This window comes from Hyla sarda, unplaced genomic scaffold (assembly GCF_029499605.1).
Source record: "Hyla sarda isolate aHylSar1 unplaced genomic scaffold, aHylSar1.hap1 scaffold_197, whole genome shotgun sequence".
Taxonomy (NCBI): Eukaryota; Metazoa; Chordata; class Amphibia; order Anura; family Hylidae; genus Hyla; species Hyla sarda.
In genome coordinates this window covers 20,621-38,861 of record NW_026608627.1, presented here as the reverse complement: position 1 = coordinate 38,861, position 18,241 = coordinate 20,621, and the positions used below count along the sequence as shown (strand labels likewise).

General features: G+C 46.0%; 8 non-coding genes across 8 annotated transcripts; all 8 read right to left on the bottom strand.

Moving 5' to 3' along the window:
- Positions 1 to 2,043: 2,043 nt before the first annotated feature.
- Positions 2,044 to 2,234, bottom strand: LOC130316957 (U2 spliceosomal RNA). Its single transcript, XR_008864158.1, has one exon. It is a non-coding gene; the product is annotated as a U2 spliceosomal RNA (small nuclear RNA).
- Positions 2,235 to 4,313: 2,079 nt separating this feature from the next.
- On the bottom strand, positions 4,314 to 4,504 carry LOC130316943 (U2 spliceosomal RNA). Its single transcript, XR_008864146.1, has one exon. It is a non-coding gene; the product is annotated as a U2 spliceosomal RNA (small nuclear RNA).
- A 2,089-nt stretch (positions 4,505 to 6,593) lies between these two features.
- Positions 6,594 to 6,784, bottom strand: LOC130316931 (U2 spliceosomal RNA). The gene has a single exon (XR_008864135.1). It is a non-coding gene; the product is annotated as a U2 spliceosomal RNA (small nuclear RNA).
- Positions 6,785 to 8,876: 2,092 nt separating this feature from the next.
- On the bottom strand, positions 8,877 to 9,067 carry LOC130316919 (U2 spliceosomal RNA). The gene has a single exon (XR_008864124.1). It is a non-coding gene; the product is annotated as a U2 spliceosomal RNA (small nuclear RNA).
- Positions 9,068 to 11,160: 2,093 nt separating this feature from the next.
- On the bottom strand, positions 11,161 to 11,351 carry LOC130316907 (U2 spliceosomal RNA). Its single transcript, XR_008864113.1, has one exon. It is a non-coding gene; the product is annotated as a U2 spliceosomal RNA (small nuclear RNA).
- Positions 11,352 to 13,443: 2,092 nt separating this feature from the next.
- Positions 13,444 to 13,634, bottom strand: LOC130316895 (U2 spliceosomal RNA). The gene has a single exon (XR_008864102.1). It is a non-coding gene; the product is annotated as a U2 spliceosomal RNA (small nuclear RNA).
- A 2,089-nt stretch (positions 13,635 to 15,723) lies between these two features.
- Positions 15,724 to 15,914, bottom strand: LOC130316883 (U2 spliceosomal RNA). The gene has a single exon (XR_008864091.1). It is a non-coding gene; the product is annotated as a U2 spliceosomal RNA (small nuclear RNA).
- A 2,088-nt stretch (positions 15,915 to 18,002) lies between these two features.
- Positions 18,003 to 18,193, bottom strand: LOC130316871 (U2 spliceosomal RNA). The gene has a single exon (XR_008864080.1). It is a non-coding gene; the product is annotated as a U2 spliceosomal RNA (small nuclear RNA).
- Positions 18,194 to 18,241: the final 48 nt, after the last annotated feature.

The window sequence follows — 18,241 nt, the reverse complement described above, 5'->3', positions numbered from 1 at the left end:
CACTATCACTGCTTGCTGTCAGGGAGGCTGCCAGACAATTTTCCATGCACACTCTGGGCTGGGGGGCAGTCAACCACCAGTACACACAGCAGAACCTAAACCCATACCATTATTGCTAAGCAGCAAGACAGGGGCCCATTGCACTCCCACGGGGCCTTTTTAAATGCAATCCATAACCCGGATTTGCCAGGAACCCTTCTTACTCCTCCTACTTGCATGTGACACTGGGCTTAGGATCTGCATAGGAAACACACACACAAGCACACACCTACCTTTGTTGCCTGCAGATGCCTCCTTGGCTGTCCCCAAACGGTATCAAACCAACACCCACGGGAAGCTGTAAGCATAGAGGACATGCCTGCACCCCATTGGACTTACCTGTGTGGGTTAAATCCGGGTTATTTGACAACCTATGGCGGTGATGGTTCTGCTCAGGCAGAGCAGTGCTGATGCTCCTCATAAAGCTGTCGCTGCTGTGAAGGTTCTAGGTGACATCACAATCCCTATGGTTACATACACGACAAAGCTGGGTTGTTGTTGTTTACACTCTGCAAGGCCTGTGGAAGTGAGTGACATCATAGCACTGTAGTTCTGAGGGTTCTAGATGGATGCAACAATCTCCTGTTGCTTCTATGAAGGCCATAATAGACGACATCACCAAACAGCTCCATAGTCACATACACAGCAAAGGAGAGATGTTGTTTACACCTAGTGATGTCAGTGGTATTGAGTGACATCACAGCACAGTGCTAAGGCTCCTGGGCCTGGACACAGCAGCGGCTGCAATATCTCAACGGAGAATACGTTTATATATATGTGTGTGTGTGCGCGTATATATATATATATATATATATATATATATATATATATATTCTCCGCCGAAATCACTTTTAAACCCATTTCCACCTTTTTTTCCCTTCTCTTCCTCTTACTTTTTTTTCACGTTTTTTTACGTTTTTCTCCTTTTCGCCTCTTTTCTGGGCGTATTATTCTTCTTTTTCTTCTTTTTTTTCGTCTAATGCATACCCCATCAGTGCAGCAATGCTTATTCAATACCGCCAGCAGATGGAGACACTGGGGGATAATTTTCTAAGGATTTATACTGATTTTTCCTGTCTGAATTTGTCGCACAGAAAGTTGCAGGCCAAATATGTGTGACATTTCTGCGACTTTAGCTTCTAGAGCATTTTTACAACATTATACATAGGTGCTGAATACATAAAAAGCGACTGTTCAGCGACAGACAAGTCGCATCGGCTGAAAGTAGGCCAGAATGTCAGTCCATGTTGGAGCAGGTTTAGATACAGTCTAAAGCATAGATCTCAAAGTCTGTGCACAGAATTTAGCAAGGGCCTCGCACCTTCTGATGCATCAGGTAGGTGCACTATAGCATAGCCTAACCCTCTGTACTTTGGTCTATATTGATGCGGGACATAGACAGCCAGCTGATGACCAATCCATTAGTGCAATGGATGGCTGGAAGCATTTGTCTTTGCCTTTGCAATACCACAGAAGCAATGCATGGTCAATGTACAGCAATGACACACCTGTGTGAACAGCCAGGAGACCCCCCCATGTTATGTTACATAGTTACATAGTTAGTACGGTCGAAAAAAGACATATGTCCATCAAGTTCAACCAGGGAATTAAGGGGTAGGGGTGTGGCGCGATATTGGGGAAGGGATGAGATTTTATATTTCTTCATAAGCATTAATCTTATTTTGTCAATTAGGAACATTCAGCACCCACCCGCTATCAAGGCAGCTGCCTATCATGTCATGCCCTACCTGCACAGGTGTGCTGGCTACTCAAATGATCCAATTAAGGAGGCCATTTAGTCAGCAGCAGCAGAAGTCCTGTGCCTGGACGCTCCAACAGCGGCCAGACACAAGCAGAAGCAGCAGAAGCAGCAGCAGCACCACCTTTTGTTTTTTGGCTGCAGCAGCAGCAGCAGCAGCAGCAAGGCCCACAGGGCTGGCTAGCTGGCTAGCCAGCAAGCAGGTAGCAATGAAAGTAGGAATCTTTCTTTTTAACCCTGTAAGGGGGTGGTGCACTGTACCCGAAGATACTGCCATATCGGGTCAATGCATAGGGCGACGGAAGCAAGCTTCGAAATCGGCCCCCGTTCTCAAAAATCCATTTAATATATGGTCCCCAGATAGGGGACGTATCAGATATTAAACTGATAAGAACAGATACTACACTTGATCTTAGCCAAAAGGCCGAGAAGCGATAACCGTGAAAGGGGCGGGCCCAACAAGGTCCCCTTCATGGGCACTATCACTGCTTGCTGTCAGGGAGGCTGCCAGACAATTTTCCATGCACACTCTGGGCTGGGGGGCAGTCAACCACCAGTACACACAGCAGAACCTAAACCCATACCATTATTGCTAAGCAGCAAGACAGGGGCCCATTGCACTCCCACGGGGCCTTTTTAAATGCAATCCATAACCCGGATTTGCCAGGAACCCTTCTTACTCCTCCTACTTGCATGTGACACTGGGCTTAGGATCTGCATAGGAAACACACACACAAGCACACACCTACCTTTGTTGCCTGCAGATGCCTCCTTGGCTGTCCCCAAACGGTATCAAACCAACACCCACGGGAAGCTGTAAGCATAGAGGACATGCCTGCACCCCATTGGACTTACCTGTGTGGGTTAAATCCGGGTTATTTGACAACCTATGGCGGTGATGGTTCTGCTCAGGCAGAGCAGTGCTGATGCTCCTCATAAAGCTGTCGCTGCTGTGAAGGTTCTAGGTGACATCACAATCCCTATGGTTACATACACGACAAAGCTGGGTTGTTGTTGTTTACACTCTGCAAGGCCTGTGGAAGTGAGTGACATCATAGCACTGTAGTTCTGAGGGTTCTAGATGGATGCAACAATCTCCTGTTGCTTCTATGAAGGCCATAATAGACGACATCACCAAACAGCTCCATAGTCACATACACAGCAAAGGAGAGATGTTGTTTACACCTAGTGATGTCAGTGGTATTGAGTGACATCACAGCACAGTGCTAAGGCTCCTGGGCCTGGACACAGCAGCGGCTGCAATATCTCAACGGAGAATACGTTTATATATATGTGTGTGTGTGCGCGTATATATATATATATATATATATATATATATATATATATATTTCTCCGCCGAAATCACTTTTAAACCCATTTCCACCTTTTTTTCCCTTCTCTTCCTCTTACTTTTTTTTCACGTTTTTTTACGTTTTTCTCCTTTTCGCCTCTTTTCTGGGCGTATTATTCTTCTTTTTCTTCTTTTTTTTCGTCTAATGCATACCCCATCAGTGCAGCAATGCTTATTCAATACCGCCAGCAGATGGAGACACTGGGGGATAATTTTCTAAGGATTTATACTGATTTTTCCTGTCTGAATTTGTCGCACAGAAAGTTGCAGGCCAAATATGTGTGACATTTCTGCGACTTTAGCTTCTAGAGCATTTTTACAACATTATACATAGGTGCTGAATACATAAAAAGCGACTGTTCAGCGACAGACAAGTCGCATCGGCTGAAAGTAGGCCAGAATGTCAGTCCATGTTGGAGCAGGTTTAGATACAGTCTAAAGCATAGATCTCAAAGTCTGTGCACAGAATTTAGCAAGGGCCTCGCACCTTCTGATGCATCAGGTAGGTGCACTATAGCATAGCCTAACCCTCTGTACTTTGGTCTATATTGATGCGGGACATAGACAGCCAGCTGATGACCAATCCATTAGTGCAATGGATGGCTGGAAGCATTTGTCTTTGCCTTTGCAATACCACAGAAGCAATGCATGGTCAATGTACAGCAATGACACACCTGTGTGAACAGCCAGGAGACCCCCCCATGTTATGTTACATAGTTACATAGTTAGTACGGTCGAAAAAAGACATATGTCCATCAAGTTCAACCAGGGAATTAAGGGGTAGGGGTGTGGCGCGATATTGGGGAAGGGATGAGATTTTATATTTCTTCATAAGCATTAATCTTATTTTGTCAATTAGGAACATTCAGCACCCACCCGCTATCAAGGCAGCTGCCTATCATGTCATGCCCTACCTGCACAGGTGTGCTGGCTACTCAAATGATCCAATTAAGGAGGCCATTTAGTCAGCAGCAGCAGAAGTCCTGTGCCTGGACGCTCCAACAGCGGCCAGACACAAGCAGAAGCAGCAGAAGCAGCAGCAGCACCACCTTTTGTTTTTTGGCTGCAGCAGCAGCAGCAGCAAGGCCCACAGGGCTGGCTAGCTGGCTAGCCAGCAAGCAGGTAGCAATGAAAGTAGGAATCTTTCTTTTTAACCCTGTAAGGGGGTGGTGCACTGTACCCGAAGATACTGCCATATCGGGTCAATGCATAGGGCGACGGAAGCAAGCTTCGAAATCGGCCCCCGTTCTCAAAAATCCATTTAATATATGGTCCCCAGATAGGGGACGTATCAGATATTAAACTGATAAGAACAGATACTACACTTGATCTTAGCCAAAAGGCCGAGAAGCGATAACCGTGAAAGGGGCGGGCCCAACAAGGTCCCCTTCATGGGCACTATCACTGCTTGCTGTCAGGGAGGCTGCCAGACAATTTTCCATGCACACTCTGGGCTGGGGGGCAGTCAACCACCAGTACACACAGCAGAACCTAAACCCATACCATTATTGCTAAGCAGCAAGACAGGGGCCCATTGCACTCCCACGGGGCCTTTTTAAATGCAATCCATAACCCGGATTTGCCAGGAACCCTTCTTACTCCTCCTACTTGCATGTGACACTGGGCTTAGGATCTGCATAGGAAACACACACACAAGCACACACCTACCTTTGTTGCCTGCAGATGCCTCCTTGGCTGTCCCCAAACGGTATCAAACCAACACCCACGGGAAGCTGTAAGCATAGAGGACATGCCTGCACCCCATTGGACTTACCTGTGTGGGTTAAATCCGGGTTATTTGACAACCTATGGCGGTGATGGTTCTGCTCAGGCAGAGCAGTGCTGATGCTCCTCATAAAGCTGTCGCTGCTGTGAAGGTTCTAGGTGACATCACAATCCCTATGGTTACATACACGACAAAGCTGGGTTGTTGTTGTTTACACTCTGCAAGGCCTGTGGAAGTGAGTGACATCATAGCACTGTAGTTCTGAGGGTTCTAGATGGATGCAACAATCTCCTGTTGCTTCTATGAAGGCCATAATAGACGACATCACCAAACAGCTCCATAGTCACATACACAGCAAAGGAGAGATGTTGTTTACACCTAGTGATGTCAGTGGTATTGAGTGACATCACAGCACAGTGCTAAGGCTCCTGGGCCTGGACACAGCAGCGGCTGCAATATCTCAACGGAGAATACGTTTATATATATGTGTGTGTGTGCGCGTATATATATATATATATATATATATATATATATATATATATATATTTCTCCGCCGAAATCACTTTTAAACCCATTTCCACCTTTTTTTCCCTTCTCTTCCTCTTACTTTTTTTTCACGTTTTTTTACGTTTTTCTCCTTTTCGCCTCTTTTCTGGGCGTATTATTCTTCTTTTTCTTCTTTTTTTTCGTCTAATGCATACCCCATCAGTGCAGCAATGCTTATTCAATACCGCCAGCAGATGGAGACACTGGGGGATAATTTTCTAAGGATTTATACTGATTTTTCCTGTCTGAATTTGTCGCACAGAAAGTTGCAGGCCAAATATGTGTGACATTTCTGCGACTTTAGCTTCTAGAGCATTTTTACAACATTATACATAGGTGCTGAATACATAAAAAGCGACTGTTCAGCGACAGACAAGTCGCATCGGCTGAAAGTAGGCCAGAATGTCAGTCCATGTTGGAGCAGGTTTAGATACAGTCTAAAGCATAGATCTCAAAGTCTGTGCACAGAATTTAGCAAGGGCCTCGCACCTTCTGATGCATCAGGTAGGTGCACTATAGCATAGCCTAACCCTCTGTACTTTGGTCTATATTGATGCGGGACATAGACAGCCAGCTGATGACCAATCCATTAGTGCAATGGATGGCTGGAAGCATTTGTCTTTGCCTTTGCAATACCACAGAAGCAATGCATGGTCAATGTACAGCAATGACACACCTGTGTGAACAGCCAGGAGACCCCCCCATGTTATGTTACATAGTTACATAGTTAGTACGGTCGAAAAAAGACATATGTCCATCAAGTTCAACCAGGGAATTAAGGGGTAGGGGTGTGGCGCGATATTGGGGAATGGATGAGATTTTATATTTCTTCATAAGCATTAATCTTATTTTGTCAATTAGGAACATTCAGCACCCACCCGCTATCAAGGCAGCTGCCTATCATGTCATGCCCTACCTGCACAGGTGTGCTGGCTACTCAAATGATCCAATTAAGGAGGCCATTTAGTCAGCAGCAGCAGAAGTCCTGTGCCTGGACGCTCCAACAGCGGCCAGACACAAGCAGAAGCAGCAGAAGCAGCAGCAGCACCACCTTTTGTTTTTTGGCTGCAGCAGCAGCAGCAGCAGCAGCAAGGCCCACAGGGCTGGCTAGCTGGCTAGCCAGCAAGCAGGTAGCAATGAAAGTAGGAATCTTTCTTTTTAACCCTGTAAGGGGGTGGTGCACTGTACCCGAAGATACTGCCATATCGGGTCAATGCATAGGGCGACGGAAGCAAGCTTCGAAATCGGCCCCCGTTCTCAAAAATCCATTTAATATATGGTCCCCAGATAGGGGACGTATCAGATATTAAACTGATAAGAACAGATACTACACTTGATCTTAGCCAAAAGGCCGAGAAGCGATAACCGTGAAAGGGGCGGGCCCAACAAGGTCCCCTTCATGGGCACTATCACTGCTTGCTGTCAGGGAGGCTGCCAGACAATTTTCCATGCACACTCTGGGCTGGGGGGCAGTCAACCACCAGTACACACAGCAGAACCTAAACCCATACCATTATTGCTAAGCAGCAAGACAGGGGCCCATTGCACTCCCACGGGGCCTTTTTAAATGCAATCCATAACCCGGATTTGCCAGGAACCCTTCTTACTCCTCCTACTTGCATGTGACACTGGGCTTAGGATCTGCATAGGAAACACACACACAAGCACACACCTACCTTTGTTGCCTGCAGATGCCTCCTTGGCTGTCCCCAAACGGTATCAAACCAACACCCACGGGAAGCTGTAAGCATAGAGGACATGCCTGCACCCCATTGGACTTACCTGTGTGGGTTAAATCCGGGTTATTTGACAACCTATGGCGGTGATGGTTCTGCTCAGGCAGAGCAGTGCTGATGCTCCTCATAAAGCTGTCGCTGCTGTGAAGGTTCTAGGTGACATCACAATCCCTATGGTTACATACACGACAAAGCTGGGTTGTTGTTGTTTACACTCTGCAAGGCCTGTGGAAGTGAGTGACATCATAGCACTGTAGTTCTGAGGGTTCTAGATGGATGCAACAATCTCCTGTTGCTTCTATGAAGGCCATAATAGACGACATCACCAAACAGCTCCATAGTCACATACACAGCAAAGGAGAGATGTTGTTTACACCTAGTGATGTCAGTGGTATTGAGTGACATCACAGCACAGTGCTAAGGCTCCTGGGCCTGGACACAGCAGCGGCTGCAATATCTCAACGGAGAATACGTTTATATATATGTGTGTGTGTGCGCGTATATATATATATATATATATATATATATATATATATATATATATATATATTTCTCCGCCGAAATCACTTTTAAACCCATTTCCACCTTTTTTTCCCTTCTCTTCCTCTTACTTTTTTTTCACGTTTTTTTACGTTTTTCTCCTTTTCGCCTCTTTTCTGGGCGTATTATTCTTCTTTTTCTTCTTTTTTTTCGTCTAATGCATACCCCATCAGTGCAGCAATGCTTATTCAATACCGCCAGCAGATGGAGACACTGGGGGATAATTTTCTAAGGATTTATACTGATTTTTCCTGTCTGAATTTGTCGCACAGAAAGTTGCAGGCCAAATATGTGTGACATTTCTGCGACTTTAGCTTCTAGAGCATTTTTACAACATTATACATAGGTGCTGAATACATAAAAAGCGACTGTTCAGCGACAGACAAGTCGCATCGGCTGAAAGTAGGCCAGAATGTCAGTCCATGTTGGAGCAGGTTTAGATACAGTCTAAAGCATAGATCTCAAAGTCTGTGCACAGAATTTAGCAAGGGCCTCGCACCTTCTGATGCATCAGGTAGGTGCACTATAGCATAGCCTAACCCTCTGTACTTTGGTCTATATTGATGCGGGACATAGACAGCCAGCTGATGACCAATCCATTAGTGCAATGGATGGCTGGAAGCATTTGTCTTTGCCTTTGCAATACCACAGAAGCAATGCATGGTCAATGTACAGCAATGACACACCTGTGTGAACAGCCAGGAGACCCCCCCATGTTATGTTACATAGTTACATAGTTAGTACGGTCGAAAAAAGACATATGTCCATCAAGTTCAACCAGGGAATTAAGGGGTAGGGGTGTGGCGCGATATTGGGGAAGGGATGAGATTTTATATTTCTTCATAAGCATTAATCTTATTTTGTCAATTAGGAACATTCAGCACCCACCCGCTATCAAGGCAGCTGCCTATCATGTCATGCCCTACCTGCACAGGTGTGCTGGCTACTCAAATGATCCAATTAAGGAGGCCATTTAGTCAGCAGCAGCAGAAGTCCTGTGCCTGGACGCTCCAACAGCGGCCAGACACAAGCAGAAGCAGCAGAAGCAGCAGCAGCACCACCTTTTGTTTTTTGGCTGCAGCAGCAGCAGCAGCAGCAAGGCCCACAGGGCTGGCTAGCTGGCTAGCCAGCAAGCAGGTAGCAATGAAAGTAGGAATCTTTCTTTTTAACCCTGTAAGGGGGTGGTGCACTGTACCCGAAGATACTGCCATATCGGGTCAATGCATAGGGCGACGGAAGCAAGCTTCGAAATCGGCCCCCGTTCTCAAAAATCCATTTAATATATGGTCCCCAGATAGGGGACGTATCAGATATTAAACTGATAAGAACAGATACTACACTTGATCTTAGCCAAAAGGCCGAGAAGCGATAACCGTGAAAGGGGCGGGCCCAACAAGGTCCCCTTCATGGGCACTATCACTGCTTGCTGTCAGGGAGGCTGCCAGACAATTTTCCATGCACACTCTGGGCTGGGGGGCAGTCAACCACCAGTACACACAGCAGAACCTAAACCCATACCATTATTGCTAAGCAGCAAGACAGGGGCCCATTGCACTCCCACGGGGCCTTTTTAAATGCAATCCATAACCCGGATTTGCCAGGAACCCTTCTTACTCCTCCTACTTGCATGTGACACTGGGCTTAGGATCTGCATAGGAAACACACACACAAGCACACACCTACCTTTGTTGCCTGCAGATGCCTCCTTGGCTGTCCCCAAACGGTATCAAACCAACACCCACGGGAAGCTGTAAGCATAGAGGACATGCCTGCACCCCATTGGACTTACCTGTGTGGGTTAAATCCGGGTTATTTGACAACCTATGGCGGTGATGGTTCTGCTCAGGCAGAGCAGTGCTGATGCTCCTCATAAAGCTGTCGCTGCTGTGAAGGTTCTAGGTGACATCACAATCCCTATGGTTACATACACGACAAAGCTGGGTTGTTGTTGTTTACACTCTGCAAGGCCTGTGGAAGTGAGTGACATCATAGCACTGTAGTTCTGAGGGTTCTAGATGGATGCAACAATCTCCTGTTGCTTCTATGAAGGCCATAATAGACGACATCACCAAACAGCTCCATAGTCACATACACAGCAAAGGAGAGATGTTGTTTACACCTAGTGATGTCAGTGGTATTGAGTGACATCACAGCACAGTGCTAAGGCTCCTGGGCCTGGACACAGCAGCGGCTGCAATATCTCAACGGAGAATACGTTTATATATATGTGTGTGTGTGCGCGTATATATATATATATATATATATATATATATATATATATATATATATATTTCTCCGCCGAAATCACTTTTAAACCCATTTCCACCTTTTTTTCCCTTCTCTTCCTCTTACTTTTTTTTCACGTTTTTTTACGTTTTTCTCCTTTTCGCCTCTTTTCTGGGCGTATTATTCTTCTTTTTCTTCTTTTTTTTCGTCTAATGCATACCCCATCAGTGCAGCAATGCTTATTCAATACCGCCAGCAGATGGAGACACTGGGGGATAATTTTCTAAGGATTTATACTGATTTTTCCTGTCTGAATTTGTCGCACAGAAAGTTGCAGGCCAAATATGTGTGACATTTCTGCGACTTTAGCTTCTAGAGCATTTTTACAACATTATACATAGGTGCTGAATACATAAAAAGCGACTGTTCAGCGACAGACAAGTCGCATCGGCTGAAAGTAGGCCAGAATGTCAGTCCATGTTGGAGCAGGTTTAGATACAGTCTAAAGCATAGATCTCAAAGTCTGTGCACAGAATTTAGCAAGGGCCTCGCACCTTCTGATGCATCAGGTAGGTGCACTATAGCATAGCCTAACCCTCTGTACTTTGGTCTATATTGATGCGGGACATAGACAGCCAGCTGATGACCAATCCATTAGTGCAATGGATGGCTGGAAGCATTTGTCTTTGCCTTTGCAATACCACAGAAGCAATGCATGGTCAATGTACAGCAATGACACACCTGTGTGAACAGCCAGGAGACCCCCCCATGTTATGTTACATAGTTACATAGTTAGTACGGTCGAAAAAAGACATATGTCCATCAAGTTCAACCAGGGAATTAAGGGGTAGGGGTGTGGCGCGATATTGGGGAAGGGATGAGATTTTATATTTCTTCATAAGCATTAATCTTATTTTGTCAATTAGGAACATTCAGCACCCACCCGCTATCAAGGCAGCTGCCTATCATGTCATGCCCTACCTGCACAGGTGTGCTGGCTACTCAAATGATCCAATTAAGGAGGCCATTTAGTCAGCAGCAGCAGAAGTCCTGTGCCTGGACGCTCCAACAGCGGCCAGACACAAGCAGAAGCAGCAGAAGCAGCAGCAGCACCACCTTTTGTTTTTTGGCTGCAGCAGCAGCAGCAGCAGCAGCAAGGCCCACAGGGCTGGCTAGCTGGCTAGCCAGCAAGCAGGTAGCAATGAAAGTAGGAATCTTTCTTTTTAACCCTGTAAGGGGGTGGTGCACTGTACCCGAAGATACTGCCATATCGGGTCAATGCATAGGGCGACGGAAGCAAGCTTCGAAATCGGCCCCCGTTCTCAAAAATCCATTTAATATATGGTCCCCAGATAGGGGACGTATCAGATATTAAACTGATAAGAACAGATACTACACTTGATCTTAGCCAAAAGGCCGAGAAGCGATAACCGTGAAAGGGGCGGGCCCAACAAGGTCCCCTTCATGGGCACTATCACTGCTTGCTGTCAGGGAGGCTGCCAGACAATTTTCCATGCACACTCTGGGCTGGGGGGCAGTCAACCACCAGTACACACAGCAGAACCTAAACCCATACCATTATTGCTAAGCAGCAAGACAGGGGCCCATTGCACTCCCACGGGGCCTTTTTAAATGCAATCCATAACCCGGATTTGCCAGGAACCCTTCTTACTCCTCCTACTTGCATGTGACACTGGGCTTAGGATCTGCATAGGAAACACACACACAAGCACACACCTACCTTTGTTGCCTGCAGATGCCTCCTTGGCTGTCCCCAAACGGTATCAAACCAACACCCACGGGAAGCTGTAAGCATAGAGGACATGCCTGCACCCCATTGGACTTACCTGTGTGGGTTAAATCCGGGTTATTTGACAACCTATGGCGGTGATGGTTCTGCTCAGGCAGAGCAGTGCTGATGCTCCTCATAAAGCTGTCGCTGCTGTGAAGGTTCTAGGTGACATCACAATCCCTATGGTTACATACACGACAAAGCTGGGTTGTTGTTGTTTACACTCTGCAAGGCCTGTGGAAGTGAGTGACATCATAGCACTGTAGTTCTGAGGGTTCTAGATGGATGCAACAATCTCCTGTTGCTTCTATGAAGGCCATAATAGACGACATCACCAAACAGCTCCATAGTCACATACACAGCAAAGGAGAGATGTTGTTTACACCTAGTGATGTCAGTGGTATTGAGTGACATCACAGCACAGTGCTAAGGCTCCTGGGCCTGGACACAGCAGCGGCTGCAATATCTCAACGGAGAATACGTTTATATATATGTGTGTGTGTGCGCGTATATATATATATATATATATATATATATATATATATATATATATATATTCTCCGCCGAAATCACTTTTAAACCCATTTCCACCTTTTTTTCCCTTCTCTTCCTCTTACTTTTTTTTCACGTTTTTTTACGTTTTTCTCCTTTTCGCCTCTTTTCTGGGCGTATTATTCTTCTTTTTCTTCTTTTTTTTCGTCTAATGCATACCCCATCAGTGCAGCAATGCTTATTCAATACCGCCAGCAGATGGAGACACTGGGGGATAATTTTCTAAGGATTTATACTGATTTTTCCTGTCTGAATTTGTCGCACAGAAAGTTGCAGGCCAAATATGTGTGACATTTCTGCGACTTTAGCTTCTAGAGCATTTTTACAACATTATACATAGGTGCTGAATACATAAAAAGCGACTGTTCAGCGACAGACAAGTCGCATCGGCTGAAAGTAGGCCAGAATGTCAGTCCATGTTGGAGCAGGTTTAGATACAGTCTAAAGCATAGATCTCAAAGTCTGTGCACAGAATTTAGCAAGGGCCTCGCACCTTCTGATGCATCAGGTAGGTGCACTATAGCATAGCCTAACCCTCTGTACTTTGGTCTATATTGATGCGGGACATAGACAGCCAGCTGATGACCAATCCATTAGTGCAATGGATGGCTGGAAGCATTTGTCTTTGCCTTTGCAATACCACAGAAGCAATGCATGGTCAATGTACAGCAATGACACACCTGTGTGAACAGCCAGGAGACCCCCCCATGTTATGTTACATAGTTACATAGTTAGTACGGTCGAAAAAAGACATATGTCCATCAAGTTCAACCAGGGAATTAAGGGGTAGGGGTGTGGCGCGATATTGGGGAAGGGATGAGATTTTATATTTCTTCATAAGCATTAATCTTATTTTGTCAATTAGGAACATTCAGCACCCACCCGCTATCAAGGCAGCTGCCTATCATGTCATGCCCTACCTGCACAGGTGTGCTGGCTACTCAAATGATCCAATTAAGGAGGCCATTTAGTCAGCAGCAGCAGAAGTCCTGTGCCTGGACGCTCCAACAGCGGCCAGACACAAGCAGAAGCAGCAGAAGCAGCAGCAGCACCACCTTTTGTTTTTTGGCTGCAGCAGCAGCAGCAGCAGCAGCAAGGCCCACAGGGCTGGCTAGCTGGCTAGCCAGCAAGCAGGTAGCAATGAAAGTAGGAATCTTTCTTTTTAACCCTGTAAGGGGGTGGTGCACTGTACCCGAAGATACTGCCATATCGGGTCAATGCATAGGGCGACGGAAGCAAGCTTCGAAATCGGCCCCCGTTCTCAAAAATCCATTTAATATATGGTCCCCAGATAGGGGACGTATCAGATATTAAACTGATAAGAACAGATACTACACTTGATCTTAGCCAAAAGGCCGAGAAGCGATAACCGTGAAAGGGGCGGGCCCAACAAGGTCCCCTTCATGGGCACTATCACTGCTTGCTGTCAGGGAGGCTGCCAGACAATTTTCCATGCACACTCTGGGCTGGGGGGCAGTCAACCACCAGTACACACAGCAGAACCTAAACCCATACCATTATTGCTAAGCAGCAAGACAGGGGCCCATTGCACTCCCACGGGGCCTTTTTAAATGCAATCCATAACCCGGATTTGCCAGGAACCCTTCTTACTCCTCCTACTTGCATGTGACACTGGGCTTAGGATCTGCATAGGAAACACACACACAAGCACACACCTACCTTTGTTGCCTGCAGATGCCTCCTTGGCTGTCCCCAAACGGTATCAAACCAACACCCACGGGAAGCTGTAAGCATAGAGGACATGCCTGCACCCCATTGGACTTACCTGTGTGGGTTAAATCCGGGTTATTTGACAACCTATGGCGGTGATGGTTCTGCTCAGGCAGAGCAGTGCTGATGCTCCTCATAAAGCTGTCGCTGCTGTGAAGGTTCTAGGTGACATCACAATCCCTATGGTTACATACACGACAAAGCTGGGTTGTTGTTGTTTACACTCTGCAAGGCCTGTGGAAGTGAGTGACATCATAGCACTGTAGTTCTGAGGGTTCTAGATGGATGCAACAATCTCCTGTTGCTTCTATGAAGGCCATAATAGACGACATCACCAAACAGCTCCATAGTCACATACACAGCAAAGGAGAGATGTTGTTTACACCTAGTGATGTCAGTGGTATTGAGTGACATCACAGCACAGTGCTAAGGCTCCTGGGCCTGGACACAGCAGCGGCTGCAATATCTCAACGGAGAATACGTTTATATATATGTGTGTGTGTGCGCGTATATATATATATATATATATATATATATATATATATATATATATTTCTCCGCCGAAATCACTTTTAAACCCATTTCCACCTTTTTTTCCCTTCTCTTCCTCTTACTTTTTTTTCACGTTTTTTTACGTTTTTCTCCTTTTCGCCTCTTTTCTGGGCGTATTATTCTTCTTTTTCTTCTTTTTTTTCGTCTAATGCATACCCCATCAGTGCAGCAATGCTTATTCAATACCGCCAGCAGATGGAGACACTGGGGGATAATTTTCTAAGGATTTATACTGATTTTTCCTGTCTGAATTTGTCGCACAGAAAGTTGCAGGCCAAATATGTGTGACATTTCTGCGACTTTAGCTTCTAGAGCATTTTTACAACATTATACATAGGTGCTGAATACATAAAAAGCGACTGTTCAGCGACAGACAAGTCGCATCGGCTGAAAGTAGGCCAGAATGTCAGTCCATGTTGGAGCAGGTTTAGATACAGTCTAAAGCATAGATCTCAAAGTCTGTGCACAGAATTTAGCAAGGGCCTCGCACCTTCTGATGCATCAGGTAGGTGCACTATAGCATAGCCTAACCCTCTGTACTTTGGTCTATATTGATGCGGGACATAGACAGCCAGCTGATGACCAATCCATTAGTGCAATGGATGGCTGGAAGCATTTGTCTTTGCCTTTGCAATACCACAGAAGCAATGCATGGTCAATGTACAGCAATGACACACCTGTGTGAACAGCCAGGAGACCCCCCCATGTTATGTTACATAGTTACATAGTTAGTACGGTCGAAAAAAGACATATGTCCATCAAGTTCAACCAGGGAATTAAGGGGTAGGGGTGTGGCGCGATATTGGGGAAGGGATGAGATTTTATATTTCTTCATAAGCATTAATCTTATTTTGTCAATTAGGAACATTCAGCACCCACCCGCTATCAAGGCAGCTGCCTATCATGTCATGCCCTACCTGCACAGGTGTGCTGGCTACTCAAATGATCCAATTAAGGAGGCCATTTAGTCAGCAGCAGCAGAAGTCCTGTGCCTGGACGCTCCAACAGCGGCCAGACACAAGCAGAAGCAGCAGAAGCAGCAGCAGCACCACCTTTTGTTTTTTGGCTGCAGCAGCAGCAGCAGCAGCAGCAAGGCCCACAGGGCTGGCTAGCTGGCTAGCCAGCAAGCAGGTAGCAATGAAAGTAGGAATCTTTCTTTTTAACCCTGTAAGGGGGTGGTGCACTGTACCCGAAGATACTGCCATATCGGGTCAATGCATAGGGCGACGGAAGCAAGCTTCGAAATCGGCCCCCGTTCTCAAAAATCCATTTAATATATGGTCCCCAGATAGGGGACGTATCAGATATTAAACTGATAAGAACAGATACTACACTTGATCTTAGCCAAAAGGCCGAGAAGCGATAACCGTGAAAGGGGCGGGCCCAACAAGGTCCCCTTCATGGGCACTATCACTGCTTGCTGTCAGGGAGGCTGCCAGACAATTTTCCATGCACACTCTGGGCTGGGGGGCAGTCAACCACCAGTACACACAGCAGAACCTAAACCCATACCATTATTGCTAAGCAGCAAGACAGGGGCCCATTGCACTCCCACGGGGCCTTTTTAAATGCAATCCATAACCCGGATTTGCCAGGAACCCTTCTTACTCCTCCTACTTGCATGTGACACTGGGCTTAGGATCTGCATAGGAAAAACACACACAAGCACACACCTACCTTTGTTGCCTGCAGATGCCTCCTTGGCTGTCCCCAAACGGTATCAAACCAACACCCACGGGAAGCTGTAAGCATAGAGGACATGCCTGCACCCCATTGGACTTACCTGTGTGGGTTAAATCCGGGTTATTTGACAACCTATGGCGGTGATGGTTCTGCTCAGGCAGAGCAGTGCTGATGCTCCTCATAAAGCTGTCGCTGCTGTGAAGGTTCTAGGTGACATCACAATCCCTATGGTTACATACACGACAAAGCTGGGTTGTTGTTGTTTACACTCTGCAAGGCCTGTGGAAGTGAGTGACATCATAGCACTGTAGTTCTGAGGGTTCTAGATGGATGCAACAATCTCCTGTTGCTTCTATAAAGGCCATAATAGACGACATCACCAAACAGCTCCATAGTCACATACACAGCAAAGGAGAGATGTTGTTTACACCTAGTGATGTCAGTGGTATTGAGTGACATCACAGCACAGTGCTAAGGCTCCTGGGCCTGGACACAGCAGCGGCTGCAATATCTCAACGGAGAATACGTTTATATATATGTGTGTGTGTGCGCGTATATATATATATATATATATATATATATATATATATATATATATTCTCCGCCGAAATCACTTTTAAACCCATTTCCACCTTTTTTTCCCTTCTCTTCCTCTTACTTTTTTTTCACGTTTTTTTACGTTTTTCTCCTTTTCGCCTCTTTTCTGGGCGTATTATTCTTCTTTTTCTTCTTTTTTTTCGTCTAATGCATACCCCATCAGTGCAGCAATGCTTATTCAATACCGCCAGCAGATGGAGACACTGGGGGATAATTTTCTAAGGATTTATACTGATTTTTCCTGTCTGAATTTGTCGCACAGAAAGTTGCAGGCCAAATATGTGTGACATTTCTGCGACTTTAGCTTCTAGAGCATTTTTACAACATTATACATAGGTGCTGAATACATAAAAAGCGACTGTTCAGCGACAGACAAGTCGCATCGGCTGAAAGTAGGCCAGAATGTCAGTCCATGTTGGAGCAGGTTTAGATACAGTCTAAAGCATAGATCTCAAAGTCTGTGCACAGAATTTAGCAAGGGCCTCGCACCTTCTGATGCATCAGGTAGGTGCACTATAGCATAGCCTAACCCTCTGTACTTTGGTCTATATTGATGCGGGACATAGACAGCCAGCTGATGACCAATCCATTAGTGCAATGGATGGCTGGAAGCATTTGTCTTTGCCTTTGCAATACCACAGAAGCAATGCATGGTCAATGTACAGCAATGACACACCTGTGTGAACAGCCAGGAGACCCCCCCATGTTATGTTACATAGTTACATAGTTAGTACGGTCGAAAAAAGACATATGTCCATCAAGTTCAACCAGGGAATTAAGGGGTAGGGGTGTGGCGCGATATTGGGGAAGGGATGAGATTTTATATTTCTTCATAAGCATTAATCTTATTTTGTCAATTAGGAACATTCAGCACCCACCCGCTATCAAGGCAGCTGCCTATCATGTCATGCCCTACCTGCACAGGTGTGCTGGCTACTCAAATGATCCAATTAAGGAGGCCATTTAGTCAGCAGCAGCAGAAGTCTTGTGCCTGGACGCTCCAACAGCGGCCAGACACAAGCAGAAGCAGCAGAAGCAGCAGCAGCACCACCTTTTGTTTTTTGGCTGCAGCAGCAGCAGCAGCAGCAGCAAGGCCCACAGGGCTGGCTAGCTGGCTAGCCAGCAAGCAGGTAGCAATGAAAGTAGGAATCTTTCTTTTTAACCCTGTAAGGGGGTGGTGCACTGTACCCGAAGATACTGCCATATCGGGTCAATGCATAGGGCGACGGAAGCAAGCTTCGAAATCGGCCCCCGTTCTCAAAAATCCATTTAATATATGGTCCCCAGATAGGGGACGTATCAGATATTAAACTGATAAGAACAGATACTACACTTGATCTTAGCCAAAAGGCCGAGAAGCGATAACCGTGAAAGGGGCGGGCCCAACAAGGTCCCCTTCATGGGCACTATC